Source organism: Aegilops tauschii, chromosome 6 (assembly GCF_002575655.3).
Source record: "Aegilops tauschii subsp. strangulata cultivar AL8/78 chromosome 6, Aet v6.0, whole genome shotgun sequence".
Classification (NCBI taxonomy): Eukaryota; Viridiplantae; Streptophyta; class Magnoliopsida; order Poales; family Poaceae; genus Aegilops; species Aegilops tauschii.
This window is the reverse complement of record NC_053040.3, coordinates 496851525-496868723: the sequence shown is the minus strand read 5'-3', so window position 1 is coordinate 496868723 and position 17199 is coordinate 496851525.

Below are 17199 nucleotides of genomic sequence, written 5' to 3'. Positions count from 1 at the left end.
ATCACATCATTCTCCTAATGATATGATCCCGTTAATCAAATGACAACTCATGTCTATGGCTAGGAAACATAACCATCTTTGATCAACGAGCTAGTCAAGTAGAGGCATACTAGTGACACTCTGTTTGTCTATGTATTCACACATGTATTATGTTTCCGGTTAATACAATTCTAGCACGAATAATAAACATTTATCATGATATAAGGAAATAAATAATAACTTTATTATTGCCTCTAGGGCATATTTCCTTCAAATGCAACAGTACATGTCTGGACCAATGAATGGCTAACAGAACAAGTATCAGCATCATGTAAATCATAATTTCAGATTCATGGATTACTCAGACAGGCATGTCTATAAATCACACATTCAAGCAACCATGTCATTTTGTTTACATCTTCTAGGAAAAGAGTTTTCATGATTAGGAAGGCACAAAGCAACGACACAATTAATGCAAAGAAAACTACACAAGGGTAAAACGACTAGCTAGGAAACTTGCAAACTGCTACAATGCAGATCAATTAATATTTACGCCCCTGATTTTACTGTTGGAATGAAACCAGAAATGTAACAGTATAGTGCATTTTACATCGCACGAAAAGCGATCTGTAAATACAGGGTTCAGCTGGCTAACCCTATTTCAGTTTCCGATTCGTCTGTCTGGCCTTCAGAACCATTAGTTGGTGTTGCCTTCACCCCTTGGTGTTTTGAGCACGGCAGCCTTCAGGAGTGAGCATACACCATATCACAAAGGTTCATATAATGCATGCATGTATATTCCTGCTTTTGTTTCCCCCGAAAACACACAGATTCCATAAAGATGCTCATGCAAAGACGTCAGGACCAATGAATGGCTAATAGAACAAGCAACAACATTATGTAAATCATAATTCAGATTCATGGATTACTCGGACCACGGATGTATAGAAATCACACATTCAAGCAACCATGTCATTTTCTTGGCAACTTCTAGGAAAAGAGTTTTTATGGTACGGAAGGCACAAAGCAACGATATACGACACAATTAATGCAAAGAGAAATACACAAGGGTAAAACGACTAGCTAGGGAACTTGCAAACTGCTAAAATGCAGATCAATTTGCAGTCACACCTGAATTTACAGACCTTTCATTCCATGACGAGACAAATTAAACCAAGACACACGGACTAGGACATCTCTAGAGGATCTCATATGTGCACAGGAACATGCACACCAATAAGTATTACTTCTGCTGGTTTGAAGCAATAGCCTTGACAATGAGCTCGTTCAGAACTGAGGGATAAGTCGCGGTTATATGCTCCCAGCCATTACTCGCCATTATTGTCTGCAAACACGTGGGAGACTGGACTTGGATAAACTTCAAGCACGTTATACCATATGATATGACAGACAGACCAACCAAGATAGTATAACACTTGTGGACAGGCACTTGGTAGAGTAAACAAGAAGCAACCAAAACACTTATGGTCTGAAAGATCATCACTGTGGTAATACCTGGAGGGAAAGCAAGCCTCACCGCTTGTCGGTACGTATAGGTACAGGTGCCTAGTTATACGAGGGAGAGTTGTGGACTCGGAACTCGCGCCTTGTCACGCCACGTGGGCAAGGCTGAAGCACGTTATACCAGGGATCCTATGGTTATGGTGGATTTGTTATCCTAAACCATAAGATTGCTTGATCGTACCAGCAAACAAGTCTTCGAGCCATTGTAGCAGCCCCATTTCATCCTCTACATCTTTTCCTTGGCACACAACTTCTGACATTTCATCTTCTTGTCCTTATCTCGTATCTTTGCTCCACAGGACCTCCGATATGGCGCGCGGGGTGCCCCCAGTCCTCACAGCACGCCGCCCGCACCCCTGCGCGCGTTGTTGGGCCGGCGGCCGGCCCATGCGCCGGGCGGGCGCCCCTTTTTTTTCGTTTTCATTTTTACTTTCCCTTTTTTATTTTATGTTTTTTGTTTTATTCTATATTAAAATAATTCTGGATTGGTTCTAGAATTCAAAACATTGTGAATTGTCATAAAAACAGTTTCTGAATTAAAAAATGTATTCGATTCAAAAGAATAAACACTTTTTTTAACTTTTACGAACAATATTTTACTTTTCTGGAAAAAGTTTATGAGAATTTTTTAATAATGATGAACATTTTTTAGATTTCATGAACAAAATTTGAATTTGATGAACAATTCTTGAACTTGATGAAGAAAAATCGTATTGAAGAACATTTTTCTGAAAAATGGATGAAGAAAATTTTAAATCAATGATTTTTTTGAGTTTGATGAACATTTTTTGAAAATGAAAAACATAAGTTGAATGTAATGAACATTTTTTTAGGTCGGTGAACAAATTTTTAATTTTGGTGATTTTTTTAATCCAATGACCAAAAAAGTTGAATTCGATGAACATTTTTTTTACATTGATGAACATTTTTTGAATTCGGTGAACAAAAAAGTGTTTGTCAATTTGAAAAGTGAATTCGCAAAAAAAGTGAAAAATTAAAGATGAAAAAAGGGGAAAACAGAGAAAAGAAAAGGAGAGGAAAAAAAAAATGAAAAGACGAAAAAATAAAGAAGAAGAAAAAAAATGAAAAATAAACTCGCGACCTCACGCCCCACATGAGCTGGCCCAGAAGGCGCGCAGGTGACCTGGCTCCACCTTGCTCCACTGACTGGCTGCGCCGCCGGCTGGTCCCGTGTGTGCGACCTGGGCCTACCTAGAGCTAACACTCACCATGTTTGTTCTTGGGCTTGAGTCCACCCGTTAAATCGAGCTGGGTTTTTCTTGACTAGCAATCCAGCTGAATTTTGTGAGGTGCCAGACACAACTTGACTAGCAATCCAGCTGAATTTTGTGGGATGCCAGACACATAATTGCTCCAAGGTAGAAGCTGGTACCGGGGGAATTTTTGCTGCAACCGACAAACTGGAAAGCTACAGACAACGAGCTACTTTGATACGACGGCGACATGTGGAAATGGGTGACCCGGGAGAGATGACGACGGTGCGGCAGCATGCACCTGTGCGGCGAGCGTCAGCGGCGGCGGCGCACCCGATGGAGATGTGTGAAGTCCGGGGTATGGTGGTAGATGGATATAGTGGTGCCTACCGCACCTCAACGCTGCTGTCTCCAGCTCACACACACTAACTTGGTGATGGTGACTAGAGAATTCTGTCAATTACTATTTTATCTGGAAGATTAACTCCCACTTGATTCAATCGATTGTAGTACCTAGACAATGTGAGCACATGCTCACTGCTTGAGCTATTCTCCTCCATCTTTTAGCTATAGAACTTGTTGGAGACTTCATATCTCTCAACTCGGGTATTTGCTTGAAATATTAACTTCAACTCCTGGAACATCTCATATGGTCCATGACGTTCAAAACGTCTTTGAAGTCCCGATTCTAAGCCGTTAAGCATGGTGCACTAAACTATCAAGTAGTCATCATATTGAGCTAGCCAAACGTTCATAACGTCTGCATCTACTCCTGCAATAGGTCTGTCACCTAGCGGTGCATTAAGGACATAATTCTTCTGTGCAGCAATGAGGATAAACCTCAGATCACGGATCCGATCCGCATCATTGCTACTAACATCTTTCAACTTAGTTTTCTCTAGGAACATATATAAAACGAAACAGGGGAGCTAAACGCGAGCTATTGATCTACAACATAGATATGCTAATACTACCAGGACTAAGTTCATGATAAATTAAAGTTCAATTAATCATATTACTTAAGAACTCCCACTTAGATAGACATCCCTCTAATCCTCTAAGTGTTCACATGATCCATATCAACTAAACCATGTCCGATCATCACGTGAGATGGAGTAGTTTCAATGGTGAACATCATTTATGTTGATCATATCTACTATATGATTCACGCTCGACCTTTCGGTCTCAGTGTTCCGAGGCCATATCTGTTATATGCTAGGCTCGTCAAGTTTAACCTGAGTATTTCGCGTGTGCAACTGTTTTGCACCCGTTGTATTTGAACGTAGAGCTTATCACACCCGATCATCACGTGGTGTCTCAGCACGAAGAACTTTCGCAATGGTGCATACTCAGGGAGAACACTTATACCTTGATAATTTAGTGAGAGATCATCTTATAATGCTACCGTCGAACTAAGCAAAATAAGACGTATAAAAGATAAACATCACATGCAATCAAAATATGTGACATGATATGGACATCATCATCTTGTGCCTTTGATCTCCATCTCCAAAGCATCGTCATGATCTCCATCGTCACCGGCATGACACCATGATCTCCATCATCTTGATCTATATCAATGTGTCGTCACATGGTCGTCTCGTCAACTATTGCTCTTGCAACTATTGCTATCGCATAGCGATAAAGTAAAGCAATTATTTGGCGCTTGCATCTTATGCAATAAAGAGACAATCATAAGGCTTTTGCTAGTTGCCGATAACTTCAACAAAACATGCATAGGTAAGAAAGTTAGACGTCCTCTACTTCGTTGTTGCAAGTTTTATGTGGCTGCTACGGGCTGAGTAAGAACCTTCTTACCTATGCATCAAAACCATTTTTTGACGTTTTTCTTGGACCACAAGACACCCTAGAAGTTTCGGGAGGAGGTCAGAAGAGCAACGAGATGACCACAAACTTGGAGGGCGCGCCCTGGGGGGGGGGGAGGCGGCTTCGGCATTGTGGTGGTGGTGGCGGCTTCGGCATGGGTGGTCGTGGTGATGGTGGCTTCGGCATGGGTGATGGTGCTCCGGCAAACCATGTGAATGGTGATGGTGGTGCTTCGGCTAGCCATGTGAGTGGTGGTGGTGCTCACTCTCTGGTGCAAGTTCACGTGGATGGTGGTGCGAGTTCTCTGGTTCAAGTCCGTGAAGATGGTGGTGCGAGTTCTCCGGTTCAAGTCCGTGAAGATGGTGGTGCGAGTTCTCCGGTCAATGTGGACGATGGCGATGGAGGTGCTAGGGGTGGTGTTGGTGGCGGCGTTCTATGCAACAATGAGAATGGTGCTTGATTGATCTATCATTTGAGCATATTTTGTCTTGTTTTATCTCGCATTCATGAGCCTAAACTTGATACCTCGTATGTTGCGTATGATTTTAGATGTGATGAACTAGTATGATGATCAACTAGTGATGTATATATATATGATGATGAACTAGTTTTATGCACTTGTGAGATGATGAACTTGACAATATTTGCTTATAATTGTATTTGCGGGACTGCGAGCCCTCCGGCGCGGAACAAATCCCGCAAATGCGTCCCGTATAACATTTGCGGGACGGGTTTACCGGAACTGTTCAGCCAGAGGGCTTGCGGTCCCCTAAAAAAATTTGCGGGATCCCTCAAACCAGTTTTCGCGAGTGGATACCATGGATACCAGCCAGACATTTGAGCGTGAGGCCATCCTCAAGTGGTTTCGCGAGTGGCGCGACAACGGCCGCAGGCCCACTTGCCCCGCTCACGCAGTGCGAGCTCCGCACCACCGACATCAACCCCAGCATCGCCCTCCGCAACGACATCGACGAGTGGAGGGCCAGGAACGATGAAAAGGACCTTGAGAAGGCCTGCAACGCCCTCAGGCTGCAACCCAAGGATGACAGCCTACGCGCCATGGCCTACATCTCGCAGATATGCCAGTGGAGCGGCACCAAGAAGAACCTCGTGCGCGGCCAGGGCATCATATCCACGCTCGCCGACTTGCTCAAGAGCAGCAGCAGGAGGGTCCGCCTCAAGTCCCTGCAGGTCCTCCGCACCGTCGTCGAGGACAATGATCAGAACAAGGTTCTTCTTTTCTTCCCTTCCCTCCTGAAGTCCTGAACTCCTGATGGATGGATGGATTTCCCACAGTTGGTCCAGTGTATATGCTAGCTATTCAAGTAGGTAACTGTATGTGTGCATGTTCGGTGTTTTGCAGGAAGAGCTGGGGAAAGGCGACACGGTGCACGATCATAAAGTTGCTGTCGAATGAGCATATCCAGGAGAGGGAGCTTGCGGTTTCCCTGCTGTATGAGCTCTCAGAATATGAGCCCGTGTGTGAAAGGATTGGCGCATCGGACAACATGATGGCTGTGGAGAAAGCAAAGAAGACACTCAAAAATCTGGACACCAACATCAAGCAAATGGTCATGCATATTGCTCCTACTAAACCATCCATGCAAACTAGTCCTACTACGATCGATGGCTGGCTACATGCATGGTACATATATACTACTACCCAGTGCGCGCGCGCATCATTTTGTCAAGGACCTGAACAGTAGCTAGGTACAGCATGCAGCAAAGTGAAAACTAACTCCATTAACCCGTAGAGTACGCGCAACACATGCACTCCAGGACTCGATGCACACATCAAGATTAGTGCTTATGCATCCATGCATTGATGCATATATAGCTAGAGCCTAGAGCTAGAGGAGCTAGACGACGAGATGGTCGAGCTGCTGATAGCTGGTGGACGGGGCAACTCGGGTGTCTGCGGCGGCGGGAGCACTCTTGCTCTTCTTGACGGCGGCATTGGCATTGGAATTGGTGTCGGTGAGGTTGTCGAGGGCGGCGGCGGCGGGGGCCCCGGGCCGGCGCCGATGCCGTGCCTGGTGGAGGGGAAGATCATGAAGACGAAGCTGGCGAGGAAGCTCGAGGCGAGCGGCATGTTGACGAGGAACTCGCGCCACCCGCGGCTCTCGTGCGGGACCAGGCACTTCTGCACGCCCGAGTCGCAGAAGGCGAGCGAGATGAAGACGATGAAGCGGAACACCGAGTGCAGCCAGTCCCGCCACCGCATGCGCCGCCTCCTGCTCTCGCCGGTGGGGATGGCCCCGCCCCCGTCGGGGTCGTCGGAGTTGAAGGGCGTGAAGCCCCACGGGTGGACAAAGCCGTAGCGGGTGTGGCCGTGCCGGTCCGTGACGCTGTCCGTGAAGGAGAGGAGCGCGCAGAGCACGCCGAGGAAGAGGATGAGCGCCCAGGTGAAGTAGCGGTTCACCGACAGGCACTCGCCGTGGTTGGTGAAGGACGGCGCCAGCGTCTGGAACGCCGTCGTGGTGCCCGTCGGCAGCAGCCTCGCCAGGTTCGACGCCGTCGACAGCGTCTTGTCGTACAAGCTGGAGGAGTTGCCCCCATCCTTGGTCTTGGGCGGCTCTCCGATGGGAAGGTCGGTCATGGTGATCTCTGCTGCCGCGCCCCGCATGCTTGAAATCAAATTGAGGGAGAGAGAGAGAAAGAGAGAATGACCTACCAGCGTCTTGGCTGCCTGCATGGGCTTTTATACACACCGAACACACTAGAAAGACAGAAAATTAAAGACTAGAAATAAATAAAAATGCCGGATTGCTAAATCTCAGTCTAACTGAGATATGATAAGTCTCAGTCGATGCTATATATATTCATAATAGCTTTCATATTATATGCCACTTGATGGTCCATTGGGACCTAGCAACACCGGGGAATCCCGACCCTCTCCCTTAGGCCAACTCCAATGCACGACCTCAAACGGACATCCGTTTTGTTCGTATTTTGTTCATTTGGGTAGCGCAATGGGGCGGCGTCCGGCCGTTTTTCTGGATGTGTTGGCCGTGCGTCCAACGCGCGAACGCATCTCGTCCGACCGCCTAAAATGTTCTGCAAATGAAATTTTGTCACCGCGGCCGTAGTTCATGCCAGCGGCCATAGTTCATGCCGACAACAAAGCCAGTGACTGACAAACATATTTTTCCATCGTGCTTCTTCTCCCTCACTTCCTTTTGAGTCATCATGCCGTGCAAAGTTTCTTGCAAGGCAATAGATGCCTGATACGTCCACTTTGTATAATGTGTTTATGTTGATATTTATTACATTATAGACTGTTGTTACACGTTATGATACAATTCTTATGCCTTTTCTCTCTTATTTTGCAAGATTCACATGAAGAGGGAGAATGCGGGCCGTTGGAATTCTAGACCGGAAAGGAGCAAACCTGAGACTCATATTTTGCACAACTTCAAAAGACCTGAAATTTTACAGAGAATTATTTTGGAATATATAAAAAATATTGGGCGAAGAAATGCCTGAAGGGGGCCCACCAGGTGGCCACAAGCCTGGGGGCGCGCCCCCTGAGCTTGTGGGCCCCTTGGCCAGCATCCGATGCCCATCTTCTGCTATATGAAGTGTTTTGACCTGAAAAAAAAAATCAAAAGAAGGCTTTCGGGACAAAACGCCGCCATCTCGAGGCGGAACTAGGCAGAAGTAATCTAGGGCTCCGGCGGAGCGATTCCGCCAGCGAAACTTCCCTCCGGGAGGGGAAAACGAAGCCATTGTCGTCACCAACGATCCTCTCATCATAGGAGGACCAATCTTCATCAACATCTTCACCAGCACCATCTCATCTCAAACTCTAGTTCATCTCTTGTATTCAATCTTTGTCTCAAAATCTCAGATTGGTACTAGTGGGTTGCTAGTAGTGTTGATTACTCCTTGCAGTTGATGCTAGTTGGTTTATTTGGTGGACGATTATATGTTTAGATCCTTAATGACATTCAATGCCCCTCTGATCATGAACATGAACATGCTTTCTGAGTAGCTACATTTGTTCCTGAGAACATGTGAGAAGTCTTGTGATAAGTAATCGTGTGAATTTGGTATTCGTTCGATATTTTGATTAGATGTATGTTGTCTTTCCTCTGGTGGTGTTATGTGAACGTCGACTACATGACACTTCACCATGATTTGGGCCTAGGGGAAGGTATTGGGAAGTAGCAAGTAGATGATGGGTTGCTAGAGTAACAGAAGCTTAAACCCTACTTTATGCGTTGCTCCTTAAGGGGCTGCTTTGGATCCACATGTTTAATGATATGATTAGATTTATCTTAATTCTTCTTTCGTAGTTGCGGATGCTTCCCAGAGGGGTTAATCATAAGTGGGAGGCTTGTCCAAGTAAGGACGACACCAAAGCATCGATTCACCCACATATCAAATTATCAAAGTAGCGAACGCGAATCATATGAGTATGATGAAAATTAACTTGACAATACTTCCCATGTGTCCTCGGGAGCGCTTTTCTTTATATAAGAGTTTGTCCAGGCTGATCCTTTGCTATAAAAAGGATTGGGCCACCTTGCTGCACCTGTTACACTTGTCACTTGTTAACCATTATGAATTACCTTGCTATCAAACTATTTGTTACTAATAATTTCAGTGCTTGCAGAGAATACCTTGCTGAAAACCGCTTGTGATTTCCTTCTGCTCCTCGCTGGGTTCAATACTCTTACTTATCGAAAGGACTATACGATTGATCCCCTATACTTGTGGGCCATCAATGCCACATCGCGCTTCTCATCAAACTTTGAGTTGGTCTTGCCATGAGTTGCGATGGTCATCGGCCTCATCTTCATGCCATGAGTTGTCATGATCGTCGGCCTCTTCTTCTTCTTTGAAGTGGTCGGCACCATCTTGGTCGTAGCCGTCTTGGCTTTGGTTCTCGTCAGGATTGAACCTTGGCCTTGGCCCTTGGGGTGGAAGGCCTGGCCACGGCCCTCGTAGAAGATGTTCTCCATGAACGCGTTGTAGTCGGAAGAAAAGCGGTCGTCTCCAGTGACATGGAGAATCGGGTTTGAGCATGCTACCGCTGCAGACGAAAACCGGTCGTCTCGGTGTTTATGGAGGAGCTCGGCGACTGGTACTGTGGAGGGTGAATGGTCGACGAGCATGTGCTCGCCACGGCCATGGACGCGGCGGAAAGAATGGTCGGCCCGAGTCGGCACAACCCTAGCATGACGAGGGCCTGCGTCGTCGCTGCATCCATGGCCTTGGCGATGATGGCCTCGTTGTGGTCGACGACGGCCTTGTGTTGCGCAGTCGCGGCCTCGGTGGCGTAGTCGACAAAGGTTTTCTTGTTCGCCGCAACGGTCCGCCGGGCCCTTTGCCTGGCCGATTCAATGTCGAGTCGCGCGACCTCCGCCGGCGTGAGCTCGAACCGCTCTTTCTTCCTGTTCTTCGTCGCGGGGGCGGGTGGTGGTGGCGGCCTGGTCGCCCAGTATCTACGGGGCACGGCCATGGAGGAGGGTAGGGGAGGGGGAGCGCGGGAGGTTTTTGGAAAAGTGAGGAAAAATGGACACGTTGTGTCCCCGACGGGCGGGCCAGGGAGGACAAGGGCGTGCCTCCCGCCCATCCGTGCGCAGTCTATTTCGACACCAACACAACCCAAATTTGGGCCGGAAATGTGTTCACAAAGGACAAAAAACAAACATTTGTCTATTTATTCCCGCTGGTTGAGCTACTATTTGTGTCTGTTTATCCCAAAGGGGCACGGGCGGACCATTCGGGTTTTTGGAGTTGGCCTTATCTTGTCTGGTCAGCATAGTAAAGATTCGTGATGTGGTCTCTCCAGCAGCAGAGCATTTGCAAGGTCAGGATAATTAACCAGGCTACTTAACCACACAAAGAGCGGCGCACATAGTCTGCAGCAGGCAGCGTTCAGGAGGCCAGGCGGGTCCAGGTTGAAGCGACAACACATCGGCTGTGCATGCTCTGTACCTGGGGTTTCACATCAACGTCCACATTGGAGATGCCCCTTAGTTATTTTTTTCTGCTTGCTGCACCCCCTTTTAGTTGCCCTTTGACCTTCTTTATTACTCCTAGATGTACTTTTTATTTCTAATGTTCTTTATATTATCTTGACAGTTGATGAATAGATCAGAAGTTTAGCTTAGAAGTAAGAAATATGTTCTTAACAAATTTGTGCCGGGCACATGCAAGCTTCAACGCGATCAGCCCGTGCGAAGGAGAAGCTGAGAGTTAAGACATGTAGTTGCTTATCAAAACCGAAGGCACTTGAAAATACCGAAGTCCATGATGATCTTACAGATGCCTTTTTCACATTTTTTTTTTGATAATAATCTTACAGATAGCATCGAAAGTACGGACAACATCTTTTTCAGTATGTACCCAAAAGAGCATCATCATCATCACGACCCAATGTGATCTTCTACCAAGAAGAGCAACATAAGCATCACGATGCAGTATGATCCTTTACCAAGAGCAGATTCCTTTTTATTGTAGTAGCGTCCCAAGAACAGTTTTTTTATACATCGAACAGATTCTTTTTTACTACTGTACTAATTCACGTGCTACCTGATGGAAGATTCTCGTTCCTAGTATGCGAGATAATAGCTAAACTAGCACGGCTAGCTAATTGTCAACATATTTCTCATAACGCATCGGTTGCGTGAACTACGAAATGGTTAATGTAGCAGTCACATGGTTTTGTATTATCTCATATATACGCAGTGTCGGAGAAGAGAATCTCACCTCATCCAAGCACGAATCTCTCTTCTTTTTATGCTCACCATGCGGCTGCAGTGACACTCTCCGGTCCATAGGACCTGGCGCAGATCTCGACGAGTTAGGTTCTGCACGAACGATCCAGATAGCAGGGTGTCTGTACACTCGGGTGCTGAAAGGCCGAAACACCTGATGCTAATTAAAAGAGTGAGAAAAGAGACCAACGCGACACATACACACCTGATACAAGCTTAATCAGGGCACCGGATGTTGCTTGGATACCAGGCAAAGAACCCTAACTCGCACACACTCGATGCTTTCATTCCATCATCCACCACTCTCTCAATGCAAGTAAGGTACAACACCACGTATGTGATTCAAAGCCTGCTGCATGCACAGTGAAAAGCCCGCGCGCAGGGAATATAACAGGCACACCAGCACGAGTGGCAGTTGATTCTTCCATCATGACTGTCACAACTTTCGACTAAACTAGAGGGTGCATGCCATGCTCCGAAATTGCTTGTGGAGGCCGAGCCCCGTGGAGGCTTCCAGATGCAAATTTCAGAATTCATGAAAATTTATAGTCTTACATTTTAAAAAATTCTGAAAAAAATATAGAGATAGATGAAGGCATAATGCACAAGTGTGTAAATTTTCAGGACCAAATACGTTGAAATGAGGGGTGTGCGAAAAAAAAATCTGAGGTTTTTTAAATTCATCCTCCCAGACCATGATTTTTTTTTGTACCGCTCGCATTTCAACATATTTCATTCTAAAATTTTACACACATACGCCTCACATCCTTGTTTACTTGTACAAAAAATTTCAGATTTTTTTGAAACCGATTTTTTTTTCAAAAAATCAGCCTCCATGGAGGCCGAGATCCAAAACACCATACTCGTGCATGGCTTGAGTGATATAGTCAGAGGCGAGAATTAAGTTGAGAACAACAAATATTTAATTGGAATGTGTAAGTCGGCCTTATACCAAAGGTTGTCGTACACTAATAAGATTGGCACGTCAATCTTTTTTCAATAGGTTCGATCGCCTCGATGTAGCGCGATACGGTCCTATGTCAGCAAAGAGTCGAGAGGGGTTGGTTATGGATTCGAGTTGAACAGAGCTCCTCGGATTGCAGTACCAAAAGTCCTTTCTCAATGCTAGTCTAAGGCGAATGGGGGCTCCTTGGATCCAATCCTAGAGCTACACGAAAGGCCGATGGTAGGTGTTGTCCGACTGTCTCTAGGTTCGGTCGGTCACCCTGCATCTGTTGGACCTGTTCCTCCCGCAGTTCGTGGCCATGAGCCAGGGAAAAACAGACATGGCACAACACGCTCACGTAGCTCCACGCCCACGCGGCCTCGAAGCACCACTGCGCCTCCACTCGCCGCTGTTCACCGCCACTCACTGCGCTGGGACGTAGGCTGGATACAGCTCCACCTACCCAGGTCGTAGCAAAAAATGCCGTCACCATATGTAGCTCCGCTGCCCATGGTTGCAGCTCCGACGGACCACGGTTCCAGCTTCTCTCAAATTCGTCAATCCCATCTCCGGCCTATTGGCAGCTCCCGGAGCCGCCACTCAACATCATTGGTTCACTGTCCCCCAGTAGAACCTTTTTCAGATGTCAGATGTAGCATTCCTTTCGGTCGGTCACAGCAAAAGTTGCCGCCGGTTGTAGCTTTTGTGTTGTGTGGCTGCACCAAAAAAAGTATGCGTCATGCCTGTGATCGCCGCCAAGGAAAACCCTCCACCAAATTTTGGCGCTGGTCCAGCATTCATCATGGCGGGTTGCAGCATTCCTCGTGGCACTTGATCGTCAGTTCCAGCAAATGTGGTGGCTGGTTCCAGCAAATGTGGTGGCCGGTTCTAGCAAACCCATCCGCATCCGCGTGAAGCCCTCTTCGTTCTAGCTTCCTCACATGTCGATTCCAGCACACGGTACCCATGGATGCAACATCTCTCGCAGTTGTTTCCAGCACAAAAAAGTAGCCGATACAGTGTCGCTTCTGTAGTCGATTCCGACATCTTGCAGCATGTGTCGACGGCATCACGCAGCGCCTGTTTCAAGGATATGCACAGTTGCTTCGTAGCCAATTCCAGCAGCTCCCGCTCGGTAGCAGCACTTGCAGCGGATGGAGTGTAACATCCCAAAATTTTCCAAAATTTGGAACGTTAGTAAATAAGTATATTGAGTAAATTGTTATTTTCACGGAAATTAAAACCATTTTTGAATCTTGTTTCAAACATTTCGAGTTTGGATTTCTTCTCTTTCAGACTCCTATGAAATATTTTGAGACCATATTCAATATTATGGAGTGAGAATAAAATGACTTTCTCAGATGTGGGAGATGAAACTTTCATTTGAAGTTCTCTGAATTTTGGAGTTCCATTTGAAATTGGGTCTTATTTGGAATTTTAGTGCCATTTAAATATTTCCAAAATTTAATGAGAGGAGCTAATGTGACTTGTCCAAAAAAAATTGGAAATCTTTAATATGGCAGAATTATCATTTTGTGAAATTGCAAGATCTAAATCTAATTTTTGGACTAAATTAATTGAGTCCATAGAGCATTTAAACTAGTTGTGTGCACAACAAGAATTTATTCTATGTTAGAAATACTTTTACCTGGGTTAAAATATTATTTGCGTAATTGTCAACCTTTTTCTAATTATTTTGATTAAATCGTTTTGTTCACGAAATTGACTATTCCTAGTCTACTGGGTTGAGCCCATCGTGAAAAAATAATACTAAACCTACAGCCATGAGGCAAGCCCAGTTCTAATCTTCAGTCACTATTTGTTTCATTGGGCCTTGTTTTTCCCACTAAGGCCCATATCTCTTTCAGCCCAAGCCAAAGCATACTGTTCATTCAAACTGAACACGAACTTCCTCTTCTCCCTCTGGATGAGGCACTTCCTTGCGGATCTTCTGACATCCCATTCGGGCTAATTCATGAGCAACCAAATTTGCCTCTCTAAAACAAAGGTCAATCACTTTGGGCTCTGGGTGTTTGGGCTTCCACACTTAGGATTCTCTTAAATGCTTCTAAGGCTGGGTTGCTCTAAAATGACACTTGTCGTACAATAACTCGGAGTAGCCCAGCCAACTTATGGTGGAGGGGGTGGCCATTTATAGCCGGGGTAGTAACCTGAGGTGATATGACTAAAATAACCCTAGGCCATCAGCCAACCGACACGTATCCCAACGGTCGGATTTCAAACACAATGCGACAACTTTTCTTGAGCTCCAAGCAGAGCTGACTCAACCACTTGGAAGAGATTTCCAATGTCTTCGCTCGAAGAAATAGGTTTTGGTTGAGCATCATGTCGAACATTGTCTTTGTTCACCTCGTCCGCACTTAACAGTACGGTGGTTCCTACAACCCAAACAGATTAAGTCTTCACGTTTCAAGTCTTCAAGTTAAACCATTGCAGGACACCAAAGTCTTCAATGTCTTCGGACATTTTTAGGGGTCGTCTATGACAGTTAAACCAAATCTTCAGGGACTTTCTCCTGTGTTATCATGTGTACCTCACAAACACATCAGTCTCTTAACCAAGTTTTGTTGTCAATACAACAAAGAGGGGGGGGGACAATAGATGCACCTACACTTTTTGTTCCAACTCCCAACAGGGGTCTTGCAAAGGCTGGATTATGGCAAGGAGACAGGGAAAAGAATAAGTATAGGTTGGCCAAATGGAGCGTGGTCTATAGGCCAGAAGACCAAGGTGCAGTGGCCTTGGCATTCATGACCTATAGGTCAAGAATAATTCCTTACTTAGTGAATTGTTATTCAAAGTACTTACTGAGGATGGCGTCTAGCAAACCTACATCTCAATAAGTATCTAGGTCAAAAAGATGTGCCTCAGGCCTATGTGAAACATGGTGACTCATACTTTTGGGCAGGTCTAATGGCAGCGAATAAATACTTTTTCCTCTTTAGATTCTTGTGATAAGGGACGGGTCCGAGGTTAGTTTTTGGAAGGACAAGTGGCTAGGCAATGCCAGTTTTTGGGAGAAAAGTTCTATTTTTCGAACAACCAAGCTGTATGTAGTCACCAAGAGAGATGACCTAGAAAATCAGGATCACGTGGAATCTTGAGTGCACTCCAATTCATGATCGAGTTGACCTCAAGGGAAACATACATGTCTGCGACTACACTTGGGTGTCCATCCCGTAGTACTCGATCGGGATGACAACGCATGCGGTGATCACGACGGAAAAGAGCACCGAGATGCACCAGAACCGGCAGTCGTCAGCGACCGTGGTCTTGCCCACGATCTCCATGGGCTGAGTAGCTGCATCACATTCTCAGCGTCCTCCATCTCCGGCAGCCTTCCCATGTCCCTGGACATTTCGTGAAGGGATTGGCTTAGTTTTTTGAGGGAGCTTTAGCCGTAGAACAGGGACGATCTAGTAGGTCTTATTATGGACAAAAAGATAATTAAGGAAACAGGTTGGTTGATGGATGGCAATGGAACGAGATCACGTTCATGCACCATCTGACGGCACCAAGTGCAAAAGTAGCAAAAGCGCCCAGCGATGGCTCAAGAAGCCTGGCCCATAAACAGAAGCCCAATCGCGTAAGGCAAATAAAAATATAAATCGCCATCGTTGAAACCGAGCTCTACCGCGGGAGGGAGGAAAGGTGACTGCTGCTTTCATTGCTGCACCTCCTTGGGAGATCGATCGACTGCTCGCACTCACGCCGGTACCAAGCTGGAAAGGACCCTGCTGCCATGGCTGCACCACGCCATCGAGGTCGCACCAGGCACCACCCAGGGAAGCACCAAGCAAACGCCAATTTGCTGAGGTTGAACTACCGCAAGAGAGAGGACAGACTCCGCTGAAAGGTAGTTTCTCGACGACTGGTGAAGACTGAAGACAACCACGGTTGTCAGCTGGGTGTGCCGGTCGACGATGTGGGCATGCTGCGGCCGTGGCGCTGGTAGCAACAGCAGCCGGCCTTCCTCCGCCAAGAGCCAAGGAATGTCGACGACAAGTGAAGAGAAATTTCCAACGATTTTACTTCAAGTGATTTGGGCTGCTTACCGAAAAAGGCTTTTGCCCCGCTTTATAAATAAAGCAAACCGCCACAGAGCACACATACATGAACTAGTTCAAACACACGCACCCAAGTCTCACAATCAAGTACAAAGGTTATGTTGAGGGCACAACTCAACAAGCCCAAAAAAAGATTAAAAGAAAAGAGCCGAGGCGCGATGGGGCCAGACAGCCGCCTAGTCGGGATCCGGCGGAGGCGGCGGGGAGAGACGGACGGCCATCGAGCGGAGGTCGGCGATGAAGGCAGAGATGGCATCGCAGTCATCAGGGCGGCTAAGCGGCCGCCAGAGCTGCAAGAAACTAGACAGTTTGAAGATAGCATCAGTAGCCCGTCAAAGAGGAGCACGCTGGATCACGAGCTTATTACGGATCGTCCAGAGGGTCCAAGCGATGACCCCAATTTCAAGCCACTAATGTGGCGAGACGTCAGGGGGGAGGCCTGGAGCTCCGTATACTGATCGGGGAAGTTGGCGTGGCACCAATTTCCACCCACCACCTCGCGGAAACAGCTCCACACGAATTGTGCGGACACACAGGAAAAGAAGATGTGGTTCGAGTCTTCGGAGGTGGCGCAAAGCGGGCAAAGGCCAGAGCCCGGACCATTGCGTTTGCGAACCTCAACGCCAGAAGGGACCCGACCGCGAATCCACTGCCACATGAAGATCCGGATTTTCAAAAGTAGGCGGATGGACCACACCGTGGCAAGGGGGGAGGAGTGGAGGATGGGGCGATGGCCTGGTACATCGACCTGGTGGAGAATTGGCCCGAAGGCTCGAGTCGCCATCTAACCTGATCCGGGCCACCATCCACCACAGGCTCATGGAGAGCCACACAATCTAGCAACTCACGCCAAGCGGCGGATTCCGGGGGGGCCAAAAGGCCTCCGGAAAGTG